Source organism: Lithobates pipiens, unplaced genomic scaffold (assembly GCF_037356315.1).
Source record: "Lithobates pipiens isolate NorthernLeopardFrog02 unplaced genomic scaffold, aLitPip1_a1.2 Scaffold_18, whole genome shotgun sequence".
Lineage (NCBI taxonomy): Eukaryota > Metazoa > Chordata > Amphibia > Anura > Ranidae > Lithobates > Lithobates pipiens.
In genome coordinates, this window is record NW_027507758.1 from 599,451,950 (window position 1) to 599,467,325 (window position 15,376).

Below are 15,376 nucleotides of genomic sequence, written 5' to 3' on the forward strand. Positions count from 1 at the left end.
AAGTGTAAACCAAACAGACGTGGAATGTATCGGTAATTGGTATCGGCGAGTAATAAAAAATATCAGTATTTGATTTTAAAAAAATGCTATCGGTGCATCCCTAGTGTGTGTATATATATATATATATATATATATATATATATATATATATATATATATTTATTTATTACACACACACTGTATACACATGAATGAATGACTTTGTATATATAATATATATTGAATATATATATTGAATATAATATATATTGAATGAATGACTTTGTATATAATGCAAATCCTAAATCTATACAAACATATGTATGCGTTGAGATACAGTATAATACAAACCACACTTTTTATGTGGGAGCTCTCAGCCAGCAAGATCCTATGTGAATTGTATACACCTCTGTGTGTGATCCTTTTATGTGGTTACATTATGTGTCTTTACAGTTGATGATTTATTTGCTACTAATTAATGTACGTAAGTGATGCACATTTCCGGTTTTATCTTCATATATAGTTTTAGTATGAGTAATGTCTGCATTTATGATTGTTATACCTGAGGAAGGATCCTTAGTGGTCTGATATTGTTTTTACTGTTGTTGCTATTGATATTTTCACCAATCACCCTTATTTATATTATTATTATTCTCATAATTGTTATTATGATTTTTTTTTTATTACTATTATGTTTTTGCTATTGTTATTATATTCATGATCATCGACTATCATTATTTTTTATTATTATTATTATTCTCATTCTCATTATAATTTTTGTTGTTGTTGCTATTATTTTCATTATCATCAATCATCCATATTTATATTATTATTATCATTGTCACTATTATTTTTATTCTTTTTGCTTTTATGGTTTTTGCTATTATTTTCATCATCAACAATCATCCTTTTTTATATTAATATTCTCATCATTGTCATTATAATTTTATTTGTATTACTATTATTTTTGTTGTTATTGTTTTTGCTATTGGTATGATCAATCATCAATTATTATTATTATTATTTTATTTTGTATTATTTTATACTTTATTATTATTATTATTATATATTTTTTTTAAATCATCATCATAATCATCATACCTTAGATTTTAAGCTCCTTGAGGGCAGGGACTGATGTGAATGTATAATACATATGTAAAGTGCTGCGTACATTAACGTAGATAAATCATTATTATTATTATTTATGCTGTTGACGCAATTATGTTTTTTATTATCATCAATCATCCATATTTATATGATGATGATCATCATTTTTAATTTTTATCATAATCATTGCTATTATTATTATTATGAATATTATTATTAGTATTACAATTATTATTATCATCATCACTATTATTATTATTGTTTTTGCCGTTGACGCTATTATAATATTTTTTTATTATCATCAATCATCCATATTTATATGATGATGATGATAATGATTACCATAATCATTGCTATGATTATTATGAATATTATTATTAGTAGTATTAAAATTATTATCATCATCATCATGATAATGATAATAATTACCATAATCATTGCTATGATTATTATGAATATTATTATTAGTAGTATTAACATTATTATCATCATCACTGTTATTATTATTATTATTACTTTTATTTTTTTAATTATTAATCATCCATATTTATATTATTATTATCATCATTGTCACTATTATTTTTTATTATTCTTATTGTTGTTGTTTTTACTGTTGCTGCTATTATTATTTCCATTATCACCAATCATCCTTATTTTTATTATTATTATCATTGTTGCTATGCTTTTTTAAATTTATTTGTATTACTATTTTTGCTGTTATTGTCTTTGCTATTGGTATTATATTCTTGATCATTATTATTCTCATCATCATTAATGTTAATATTATTAATATTATTTTATCATTGTTCTTCTTCTTCTTTTTCTTCTTCTTCTTCTTATTATTATTATGACACTTGATCTCTAAGGTCTATGGAATTGTGGAGCTATGGGCAACAGCTGTGACAGTAACGCTGTAGAGCGTTTCATATGAACATTCCTTTGAAAATTCTAGGTACTTTCAACAGCTTGTAAAAGTACTCCAAAATCGAAAGTACTCCAAACTATTGCCTAATGCCAGGTACACAGATGTGTGTCCGCTGTTTCCAGCATGGGGTCCGGTGTGTTGACCCGATCACCGGTTCAGGTGCGAATCAGGTCCGCATTTTTGCTTGATTTCAAACCTAGACCAGGACCAAAGGACCAGAACCCAAGGACCAGAACCAAAGGACCAGAACCAAAGGACCAGGACCCAAGGATCAGAACCCAAGGACCAGAACCCAAGGACCAGGACCCAAGGACCAGAACCAAAGGACCAGAACCAAAGGACCAGAACCAAAGGACCAGGACCCAAGGATCAGAACCCAAGGACCAGAACCCAAGGACCAGGACCCAAAGGACCAGAACCAAAGGACCAGAACCAAAGGACCAGAACCAAAGGACCAGGACCCAAGGACCAGAACCCAAGGACCAGGACCCAAGGGCCAGAACCCAAGGAACATAACCCAAGAACCAGAACCCAAGGACCAGAACCCAAGGACCAGGACCCAAGAGCCAGAACCCAAGGACCATAACCCAAGAACCAGAACCCAAGGACCGGGACCTAAGGACCGGGACCCAAGGACCAGGACCCAAGGACGCACAGGACCCGTTTAAATTTGTAGACAGAGATATGTGAACTGGCTCCATTGAGAGTCAGGCACACTCGCATGTAATGTGATTTGAATACGGGAAGCCCTCATCCAGTTTGCTGGATTTGCTTGACCATTCGAGCGGGGGGGGGGGGGGCCTTTTATTATAGCTTGTCCCCCATTACAAAACATGGGGGCAGGGAGCATGCCTCCCTGTCCCCAAACCTTTCACCATGTCCCTGTGTAGTCCAAATATGAAATGTTTGTACAGAAAGTAAAACCAGTTTTACAGGAGGCAGATCTCTGTTGTTTTCTATGACTGTTTTGAAACCTTCCGTCCAGGTGACAACAGAGGAAATTTGCAGAAATCTCCAAAGTGGGGACACAGACTGAAATTGAATATTTGTGGAGGTACATGGCTAACGGTGGTCATAGGCGTGTGCACAGGGTGTGCCAGGTGTGCCTGGGCACACCCTAATCACCCTATGCACAGCAGATTCCCCCTCTTCAGTCCCCTAATATCTCACCATAGCTCCCTTAGGGGAATCCTAAAAATATATATTTCTACTGACACCGCCCACTGCCCTACCGACACAATCCACTGCCCTACCGACACCAATCTCTGCCCTACCGACACCGTCCACTGCCCTACTGACACCGTCCACTGCCCTACGGACACCAATCTCTGCCCTACCGACACCGTCCACTGCCCTACCAACACCAATCTCTGCCCTACTGACACCATCCACTACTCTACCGACACCGTCCACTGCCCCACCGACACCATCCACTGCCCTGCCAACACCAATCTCTGCCCTACTGACACCGTCCACTGCCCTATGGACACCAATCTCTGCCCTACTGACACCGTCCACTACTCTACCGACACCGTCCACTGCCCCACCGACACCATCCACTGCCCTACCGACACCAATCTCTGCCCTACTGACACCGTCCACTGCTCTACTGACACCGTCCACTGCTCTACTGACAACATGCACTGTACTACTGACACCATTCAGTGCCCTACTGACACCGTCCACTGCCCTACTGACACCATTCTCTGCCCTACTGACACCGTCCACTGCTCTACTGACACCGTCCGCTACCCTACTGACACCGTCCATTGCTCTACTAACACCAATCTCTGCTCTGACACCGTCTACTGCTCTACTGACACCATCCACTGCTCTACTGACACCATCCACTGCTCTACCGACACCGTCCACTGCTCTACCGACACCGTCCACTGCTCTACTGACATCATCCACTGCTCTACTAACACCATCCACCGTCCTACTGATACCGTCCTCTGCTCTACCGACACCTTCCACTGCTCTACTGACACCATCCACCATCCCACTGATACCATCCACTGCTCTACTAACACTGTCCACTGCTTTACTGACACCGTCCACCATCCTACTGACACTGCCCGCCGCTCTACTGACACTGTCCACTGCTCTACTGACACCCTCTGCTGCTATACTGACACCGTTTACTGCTCTACTGACACCATCCACTGCTCTACTGACACTGTCCACTGCTCTATTGACACCGTCCACCATCCTACTGACACCGTCCTCTGCTCTACCGACACCGTCCACTGCTCTACTGACACCATCCACTGCTCTACTGACACCATCCACTGCTCTACTGACACCATCCACTGCTCTACTGACACTGTCCACCATCCTACTGACACCGTCCTCCGCTCTACTGACACCATTCTACTGACACCATCCACTGCTCTACTGACACCATCCACTGCTCTACTGACACTGTCCACCATCCTACTGACACCGTCCTCCGCTCTACTGACACCATCCCCTGCTCTACTGACACCATCCACCATCCTACTGACACCATCCTACTGACACCATTCACTGCTCTACTGACACCGTCCACTGCTCTACTGACACTGTCCACCATCCTACTGACACCGTCAGCCGCTCTACTGACACCGTCCGCCGGTATACTGACACCGTCCGCTGCTATACTGACACCGTCCTCCATCCTACTGACACCATCCACTGCTCTACTGACAGCATCCTACTGACACCATCCGCCACTCTACTGACACCGTCTACCGCTCTGCTGACACCGTCCACTGCTCTACTGACACCGTCCACTACTCTACCGACACCGTCCACTGCCCTACCAACACCGTCCACTGCCCTACCAACACCGTCCACTGCCCTACCAACACCGTCCACTGCCCTACCGACACCGTCCACTGCCCTACCGACACCGTCCACTGCCCTACCGACACCATCCACTGCTCTACCGACACCATCCACTGCTCTACTGACACCATCCACTGCTCTACTGACACCATCCACTGCTCTACTGACACTGTCCACTGCTCTACTGACACTGTCCACTGCTCTACTAACACCAATCTCTGCTCTGACACCGTCCACTGCTCTATTGACACTGTTTACTGCTCTACTGACACCTTCTACTGCTCTACTGACATCATCCTCTGCCCTACTGACACCGTCCACTGCTCTACTGACACCATCCTCTGCCTTACTGACACCGTCCACTGCTCTACTGACACCGTCCACTGCTCTACTGACACCGTCCACTGCTCTACTGACACCATCCTCTGCCCTAGTGACCCTGTCCACCATCCTACTGACACCGTCTGCTGCTCTACTGACACCGTCCACTGCTCTACTGACACCATCATTATATACACACTGGTCATGCATATAGATGTGTGTTAGAGCTTTGGGGTACACACCCTAATGCAATAGGCTGTGCTCACCTATGACGGCAGTACTGTGTTGATCTACAGATAGAAAATCGCCAGAACAACAGATTCAATGATTTACTGAAACCTGAACCCTTTATTCTGCCGTCCCTATTCCCCCCAGACTTGCTGCAGCTTCTAATGCACATTGTGAAAAGCTCACAGTGTGCAGTAAAATCAGAGTAAGCCATTTCAGTCCAACTGTGCGTGACTGAAGGGAAGATTAGAGGGCTAGGTGATCTTATTTGCACCCGAATGTCCAGCACCAGCATTGTTGAGCATCTAACAGCCTTCCACATTTCCTGTTTTTTGGTCCATTTGTTGGTGACTGTAAGGCCGCGTACACACGGGCGGACTGTCTGACGGACTTGGTCCGCTGAAACGTGTTTCAGCGGACAATCCGCTCATGTGTGGGCTTCAGCTGACTTTTTCAGCGGACAGTCTGGTGGACTAAGTCTTTCGGAATTTCCGTAATATTGTCCGTCCAAACTTTGTTTCAGCGGACAGTCCGCTCATGAGTAGGCTAGTTCGACGGACTAAGTATGGCGCATGCTCAGAAAGGATTTACACGGCCGAAGGTTGCATTGCAGTGTATTGGACGTCCTATTTCTAGTCCCGTCGTACGTGCCGTACACGTCATCGTGCAAGCTTTCAGCGGACTGTCTGTTCGTCGTGTGTGGTCAAGTCCGTTCATTCAAAAGTAGGACGGACTGTCTGTCGGATTGTCTGACGGACTTAGTTGGACGGATAGTCCGCCCGTGTGTACGCGGCCTAAGCCTTTGTACACACACGGTCGGAAATTCCGACCACAAAATCCGTCTGACTTTTTCCGACGGATTTTGTCCGAAACTGGTGTTGCATACACACGGTCAGACAAAGTTGTCGGAAAATCCGATCGTTCGGAACGTGATTATGTTCGTTCGTTATGACAGGACTACGTTCAGCCTAGTAGCCAATAGCTTTGCTCTCGTACTTTGATCTGAGCATGCGTGGCACTTTGTCCAATCGGAATTCTCTACAAAGGATTGGAAAAAGTCCGATCGTATTTTGTTGTCGGAAAATTTGAGATCCTGCTCTCAAAATTACCGATGGAAAAAGTCCGATAGAGCCCACACACGATCGGATTTTCCGACAATATAATCCGATCGGACCTTTTTCGTCTGAATTTCAAACCGCGTGTACAAGGGCTAAGACGATTCACGCAATGGCTTCGATTTCAATTCCATAGCAAAAAAAAAAAGAAAAGGGAAGGATCGCACATTGGCTGCCGAGATTGAAAAGCCTTCGGCTGCAGTACAGCTCACACTGTAACCCCTTGCTGCCTGGCTGTCCTAACAACGCTTGACACTGCAGCAGTTAAATGGGACATATACAATTCACAATCACACCATACTATTTGCTTACATTGTGTTTGGAGTTAAAAAAAATAAAGAGTCAGAAATTAGATTATTTTTTCACTGGTAAATTTTGGTACGATTGACCTTCCAGGATCTGTGATTGCCCACTACATATCCTAAAGCAGGGGTCTCCAAACTTTCCAAACAGGGGTCCAGTTTACTGTCCTTCAGATTTTATTGGGGCCAAACTCTGGCCATTGGAAGTAGAAAAGGTCCCGACATCAGATGAAAAAAAACGATGCCCCATTGTTGGTATCAGTGGATGAAATTGTGCCCCGTCATTGGTGCAACTGGGTGAAATTGTTGTTATCATCGGGAGGAATTGTGCCCTGTTGTTGGGGACCATAGGGGAGGAATTGTGCCCCTTCACTGGTCTCAGGAGGGGAATTATGCCCCATTGGCCAAAACCTATGGTCCTATCACTCTTACCTATGGGTAGATTATAAAAGACATAGATGGTAATGATAATGATGATGTGCAAGAGGTACTAGGAGGTTCCTTCTCTTTCTATTTTTAATCAATTACCATTGAGAGCACTAAAAATAATACTTGCACCTTTTTTTTTTTTTTAAAGGCACCCCACCAGAACTGATTACCTTTCTTTCTGGTGCACGAACGTGTGCGTTCCCAAGGTGCATTGGGACTCCATTAAGAATGAATGACACCACAGCACACACACCTACAATAAGGATGTGTGGTTCCATGCCCTGTGGGGACATGTGCATCTTTGCAGTTCCCCAGCTAAACTCACAGTTGAGTAAATGAAAGGCAAGGAGACCATTGAACCAAACATGATCCAATTTGCCCAACATGGGAAAAAATAATTCTTCCTGATCCCCTGATGCCACGTACACGCGATCAGAATTTTGGCCAGCAAAAGACAGATGAGAGCTTTTCATCGGAAAATGCGACCGTGTGTATGCTCCATCGGAATTTAGCTGGCCCGAATTCCCGCCAGCAAAAATTTGAGAGCATGTTCTCAATTTTTCAGAGGGAAAAAGTTTTCTATCGGAAATTCCGATCGTGTGTATGCAATTCCGACACGCAAAAACTCACGCATGCTCAGATTCAACTATGAGATGGAACTATTGGCTATTAGGTATTGAACTTCCTTTTTCTAGTCCCGTTGTACGTGTTGTACGTCACCGCGTTCTTGACGGTCGGAATTTGGTGTGACCGTGTGTATGCAAGACGGCTTGAGCGAAATCCCGTCGGGAAAACCATCAGAGCCTTTTCTGACCAAAATTCCGATCGTGTATAAAGCGGCATAAGGCAATTGGATATTCCTCAGATCAACAATCTACAGGGTTAGATCTTATCAATATTATTCTTATTAATTTGGTGCAGCTCTGCATAGAAACTAATCATCTTCCAGGTTTTAGTGTCAAAGCTTAATTGAACAAGCTGAAGAAGTTAGAAGCTGATTGCTACCATGCACAGCTGCTCCAAATTCTGAGTGCTCCAGTTTTAGTAAATCTCCCACTGTGTACATTTACAAACATCCAGCCTTATTCTTAAAGAGTCTTCTGATTTGGCTAAAACTAGCTCCTGTTTCACAATTTTTACAGCTCTTAGGGGTTAGTTTACACTTGCATAAAAATAAGGCTTGGGACAGGATTTGTTAAAGCTCTCTGAACACCAGTTAAAGCTCAAGTCACTAAATAAAATGGTTAGCTTACAGTCCTGTTTACACCTTGCTTTTGCTTGGTGCTTCGATGAAGCTTTGTGGGGCTTCGACGAGGATTTGGTGGAGTTTTGAGGAGGCTTTGGTGGAGTTTCGATGAGGCTTTGGTGGAGCTTCCATGAGGCTTTGGTGGAGCTTCCATGAGGCTTTGGTGGAGCTTCCATGAGGCTTTGGTGGAGCTTCCATGAGGGTTCGACGAGCCTTTGGTGGGGCTTCGGTAAGGCTAATGCCGTGTACACACAAGTGAAATGTCCAACAAAAAAAGTCAGATGGGAGCTTTTCATCATATATTCAGATCGTGTGTATGCCCCATCTGACTTTTTACGTCTAAAATTCTGATAGACCTAGAACGAGAACATGTTCTAAATTTTTCAGACGGAACCAATTGCTATCGGGAAAACCGCTCGTCTGTATGCTGTTCAGACGGACCAAAAACTATGCATGCTCTGAAGCAAGAACGAGACGGAAGCTATTGGCTATTGAACTTCCCCTTTCTAGTCCCCGCGTTCTTGATGGTCGGACTTTGGTGTGATCGTGTGTATGCAAGACAGTTTCAGTGGAATTACATCAGAAAAAACCTTCAGAGTTTATTCCGACGGGAAAACCGGTCGTGAGTACACGGCATTAGATGGGGCATCAATCGATCTTTGCAATAGACTTCTATGGAGGCTTTGAAGAGGCTTTGAAGCACCACTAAAGCTCCATGGGGCATAATTTTTTAAGTGAAGCCAAAGCAAAAGCAGGTGTAAACAGGACTGTAAGCTAACCATTTTATTTAGAGAGGGGAGCTTTGACTAGCATTCAGAGTTTTAACAGCCTGTCCGAATAATTGTTTTGAAGCAAGTGTAAAATAGCCATTAATGTGTGTTGAAGCCAGAAGCAAGTGTAAATGAGCCCTTACTGTGAAGAATCCTTTTCATATGTGGGGTTTAATCCTCTTTTTCTTCAAATGCAAAGAGTATCCCCTTGTCCTTTGCACCATGGACCATTTATGTATGTATATAAGATGATCATATCACCCATAACTGGCACTTCTCAGGGGGGGAATACATTCAGAACATCATCCATACCGTCTGTAACGGAATGATAGACACGCTTACTAAGTTCCTTCAATGATTTCCAGACCACCAACACTGTATTTCAACCAGAGTCTGTGCAAGCTGTTGAGACTGTGGGACCATGATAATAAATATCCTATTATACTTAGAATATAGAAACCTCTTTGATGTAAGTATTGCACGGGACTCCTAGGCAGGCTGCTAAAGAGTACCTGTTTAAAAACAAGCTAACAGCTATCTTTATGTCTCCCAAAGATGTGTGTGATCTGTTGAGACTCATACAATTCAGGGATCCATCAATTCTCTGAGTTCTTCTGCTGGGACTGTAATAATTACATTGTAATGATAATATTATACCTAACAATCAGGCACTGCAGAATCCTATAAGCTGATGATGAGCATATTTTCTCTCTGCTCCTTGACCCACCATACCTCCAAAACTGTGCAGAGTTCCAGAAGGTCTTCATGGGTTTCTTTATTCTCTATGTCTTGAGCCACCCTACCTCAAATACTGTACAGAATCCTAGAAGCTCTTCATCTGTTACTTGATTCTCCATGTCTTGAGCCACCATACCTCAAATACTGTTTAGAATCCTAGAAGCTCTTCATCTCTTACTTTATTCTCCATGTCTTGAGCCACCATACCTCAAACACTGTACAGAATCCTAGAAGCTCTTCATGGGTTACCTTATTCTCCATGTCTTGAGCCACCCTACTTCAAACACTGTACAGAATCCTAGAAGATCTTCATGGGTTACCTTATTCTCCATGTCTTCAGCCACCATACCTCAAACACTGTACAGAATCCTAGAAGCTCTTCATGGGTTACCTTATTCTCCATGTCTTGAGCCACCCTACCTCAAACACTGTACAGAATCCTAGAAGATCTTCATGGGTTACCTTATTCTCCATGTCTTGAGCCGCCCTACCTCAAACACTGTACAGATACCTAGAAGATCTTCATGGGTTACCTTATTCTCCATGTCTTGAGCCGCCCTACCTCAAACACTGTACAGAATCCTAGAAGATCTTCATGGGTTACCTTATTCTCCATGTCTTGAGCCGCCCTACCTCAAACACTGTACAGATACCTAGAAGATCTTCATGGGTTACCTTATTCTCCATGTCTTGAGCCACCCTACCTCAAACACTGTACAGAATCCTAGAAGATCTTCATGGGTTACCTTATTCTCCATGTCTTGAGCCACCCTACCTCAAACACTGTACAGAATCCTAGAAGATCTTCATGGGTTACTTTATACTCCATGTCTTGAGCCGCCCTACCTCAAACACTGTACAGAATCCTAGAAGATCTTCATGGGTTACCTTATTCTCCATGTCTTGAGCCGCCCTACCTCAAACACTGTACAGATACCTAGAAGATCTTCATGGGTTACCTTATTCTCCATGTCTTGAGCCACCCTACCTCAAACACTGTACAGAATCCTAGAAGATCTTCATGGGTTACCTTATTCTCCATGTCTTGAGCCACCCTACCTCAAACACTGTACAGAATCCTAGAAGATCTTCATGGGTTACTTTATACTCCATGTCTTGAGCCACCATACCTCAAACACTGTACAGAATCCTAGAAGATCTTCATGGGTTACCTTATTCTCCATGTCTTGAGCCGCCCTACCTCAAACACTGTACAGATACCTAGAAGATCTTCATGGGTTACCTTATTCTCCATGTCTTGAGCCACCCTACCTCAAACACTGTACAGAATCCTAGAAGATCTTCATGGGTTACCTTATTCTCCATGTCTTGAGCCACCCTACCTCAAACACTGTACAGAATCCTAGAAGATCTTCATGGGTTACTTTATACTCCATGTCTTGAGCCACCATACCTCAAACACTGTACAGAATCCTAGAAGCTCTTCATGGGTTACTTTATTCTCCATGCCTTGAGCCACCATACCTCAAACACTGTGCATAACCCTACACGCTCTTGCTAAGTCTCTTACATCTCTACGTCTTGACCCACCATACAATCATGTCACCAGAAAAAGACCAAATGGTCCATCACAACTGCCCCCTTTTGTATAGATCTATGTGTCCCAAACATTTTTACAGTCACTTACTTGCTGACTGTCTCACAACCTCTGCAGGAAGTCTGTTCCAAGCATCAACTACCCTAATAATAGTAAAATAGTACTTTTAAAGATTATTTTTGAATGTTCCTCCTGCTAGTTTGAAGTCATTTCCCCTTGTTCTTGATCTTAGCTTCAAATTGAAAAAAGAAATCGCTACTTAACCTTGATGTGTTGGAAGGTTTCAGTCATGTTCCCTGTTTCTCTTGTTTCCTCCAAGCTGTACATATTAGCTTCCTACAGTCTCTTCTGATACCATACCCTGAACACAGTGCAGAATCCTATATGTTCTTACCAAGTGTCTTTTTTCCCTCTGCTCCTTGAGTATATATGCTCCCCTGTACCTTGAGTACTGTGCAGAACGCTATAAGCTCTTGCTAAGTATTTTTTCTATGTACGGCTTAACCCACCATACCTTAAAAACTGTGCATAATCCTATACACTGACTTTTGCTCTCTGCTCCTTGACCCACCATACCTCAAGCACTGCACTGTGCAGAATCGTATATGTTCTTGCTAAGTATCTTTTCTCTCCTATGCCTAGACACATCGTACCTTGAACACTGTGCAGAATCCTATACGCTCTTGTTAAGTATCTTTTCTCACTTATGGCTTGACCCACAATACCCTAAATACTGTGCAGAATCCTACACACTTTTTCTACGAAAATTTTGTCTCCTATGGCTTGACCCACCATACCTCGAGTAATGTAGGGGAACCCTACAACACTTGCTATGTATCTTTTTTCTCCTATGGCGTGACACTGTGCAAAATCCTATACACTCTTTCTAAGTATCTTTTCTAAGCCTTGACCCACCATACGTTCGAGCACTGTGCAGAACCCTACAAGCTTGTTCCAAGTATCTTTTTTCTCCATTGCTTTGACCCACTATAACTTGAACACTGTGCAGAATTCTATCTTATTGCTCTCTACTCCTTAACCCATCATACTTTTAGCACTGTGCAGAATCCTATATGCTTTTTCTAAGTCTAATGCCACGTACACACGACCGGACTTTTCGACGGACTAGGTCTGACGGTCTTCCCGACGGACTTTCGGCAGAGTTCCGACTGACTTTCCGAATGAACGGACTTGGCCACACACAATCACACCAAAGTCTGACGGATTAGAACGTGATGACTTACGACCAGACTAGAATAAGGAAGTACATAGCCAGTAGCCAATAGCTGCCCCAGCGTCGGTGTTTGTCCGTCGGACTAGCATACACACGAACGGATTTCTCGATTGGAACTGGGTCCGGTGGGGTTCCGGACAAAAAATTTGAAACATGTTCTATTTCTATAGTCTGTCAGACTTTTGGACAGCAAAGGTCCAATGAGCCCACACACGATCGAATTGTCTGACGGATTCGTTCTGTCTGACTTTTTCTGACGAAAAGTCCAGTCGTCTGTACGCGGCATAAGTTTCTCTTCTCTCTAAGTCTTGACCCACCATACCTTGAGCACTGTGTAGATCCCTATATGTTATTGCTATGAATCTTTTCTCCCCTATTCCATGACCTACCATAACTTGGACACTGTGCTGAAGCCTATACACTCCTGCTAAATATATTTTCTAAGTCTTGACCCACCATACCTCGAGCAATGTTGAGGAACCCTACAAGCTCTTCCTAAGTATCTTTTCTCTCTAAGTCTTGACCCACCATACCTTGAACGCTGTGCAGAATCCTATCTGCTCTCTACTCCTTGACCTACCATACCCTGAACACTGTGCAGAATCCTATTGATTTTTGCCAAGTATCTTTTCTAACACTTGACCCACCATATCACAAGTACTGTGCAAGTTCTTTCTAAATATCTTCCCTATGTTTTGGCCCACCATACCTCGAGGAACATGGGGAAACCTACAACCTTTGCTAAGTATCTTTTATCTCTTATACCTTGACCACTGTGCAGAACCCTACAAGTTCTAAGTATCTTTTCTCTCTAAGTCTTGATCCACCATACCTTGAACATTACATAATCCTATCTGATCTCTACTCCTTGACCTACCATACCTTGACCACTGTGCAGAACCCTACAAGTTCTAAGTATCTTTTCTCTCTAAGTCTTGATCCACCATACCTTGAACATTACATAATCCTATTTGATCTCTACTCCTTGACCTACCATACCTTGACCACTGTGCGGAACTCTACAAGCTCTTTCTAAGTATCTTTTCTCTCTAAGTCTTTATCCACCATAGCTTGAACATTACATAATTCTATCTGATCTCTACTCCTTGACCTACCATACCTTGACCACCGTGCAGAACACTACAAGCTCTTCCTAAGTATATTTTATCTCCTATACCTTGACCCACCATTCCTTGAGTAGAATCCCTTAGTCTTGTTTACTATCTTTTCTCTCTTGAACCACCATACCTCAATGTCCTATTTCCCAGCAGGAATGTTGACACACTTACATTGCATATGTTGTTATGAAGCTGCTCTTTTTATGTAACTTTCTCATCTTCGGCTAATTCCCTATTGCCCAACCTTTCGCCTGGGGGGACCACATGCGACCCTTTGATACTTTTTGTGCAGCCCTCCGATCCCTGCAGTGGGAGAATTGATTCGTAAAGTAATCCCTATAAGCCTCATATCTTAACGTCTTTTGAAGCAAATCCTCGTGTCTCCAACCAAACCTGTAGCCATGTCCCCCAGTCTCCGACCATCATTTCCTCCAGCACGCCTGCATTACATATATCGAACATTATGTGCGGCCCTTTGGTGATGTCAGGGGCCACAGTTAAGGCTCCCACCCGACAACCACCAGGCTAAGTTTTCAAAAACTTCTACCTGGAAGGCATAGAAAAATAAGCCACCGAATCCACTTCCTCGTTCTATCGGACGGACAGGAATGTTCAAAAAAAATGTCCTACCTGGTTGCCGCGTCCCCTGTTGTCGGTCTTATCCGGGCGATTGTTGGTTGTGGAATGTGCGGACAGACAGGTGAGCACAGAGCTGACTCCTCCTCGCCTCTCTCTGTGCGGAAAGGCTGCCCAGGTCTGCTCTCCCCCCTCCACAGCCTGCACACACCCCTGATGATGATTACTCAATTCACTTCCTTATCTCAAGCACAAGAATGTGAGCCAAAAGGCAGCACTGCCATCTAACAAGGAAACGCTGCAATGAGCCAGATCGCTCTGGAAACAAGAGCTTTAAATACATTCAATGACTTCTCTCTCTCTCTCTCTCTACCTTTTTTTCTCACTCTCTGTTGTTGTCTCACTTTGAATCATTTACATGTTGGGGAGAAATGCTGAAAAGAACAGCATCGAAGAAGGGGGGGCGCGCGGCGTTTTTTTTTTTTTTTCTTGCGTCAACGGTAAAAGGTTACAAGTTACAGGGGAGCTGATGGTTATATTCACTAAGCACGCAATTAGTTGTATTATTATTATTATTAGAACATTTACAGTAAAATAAATATTTGATGAGGCTTTCACGTTTTTTTTTTTTTTTGTTTGCTGTTCCATATTGCAATTAATGTATTTCGCACAAAAAAAAAAAAGATTGTTTTGGGGTGAGAAGCTTCTCATTCCGAGAACTTGCGTGAATAGTGTTGCTGTCTAACGTTAAGTGACAAAGTATCTACGGCCAGGGTCGTCTTTAATATAGATTGGACCATGGGCAAACATTTTATTGCACACACACACACACACATCAGGACATAGGCTCCCTGCCCCAAATTACCCCATCATTACACAGGATCCCGCACCCAAATTACCC

General features: G+C 42.9%; 1 protein-coding gene across 3 annotated transcripts in view; it reads right to left on the bottom strand.

Annotated features, from left to right (window-relative positions):
* The window catches only part of PTK2B (protein tyrosine kinase 2 beta), a 236,739-nt gene extending 221,982 nt beyond the window's left edge, over window positions 1-14,757 (bottom strand). Inside the window, exon 1 of one of the 3 annotated variants that reach the window (XM_077489230.1) lies at window positions 14,530-14,757. The gene's annotated coding sequence lies outside the window, so the exon portion shown is untranslated. The remainder of the gene's footprint in view (window positions 1-14,529) is intronic. The other 2 variants (XM_077489227.1, XM_077489229.1) reach the window with 2 other exon arrangements.
* Window positions 14,758-15,376: the final 619 nt, after the last annotated feature.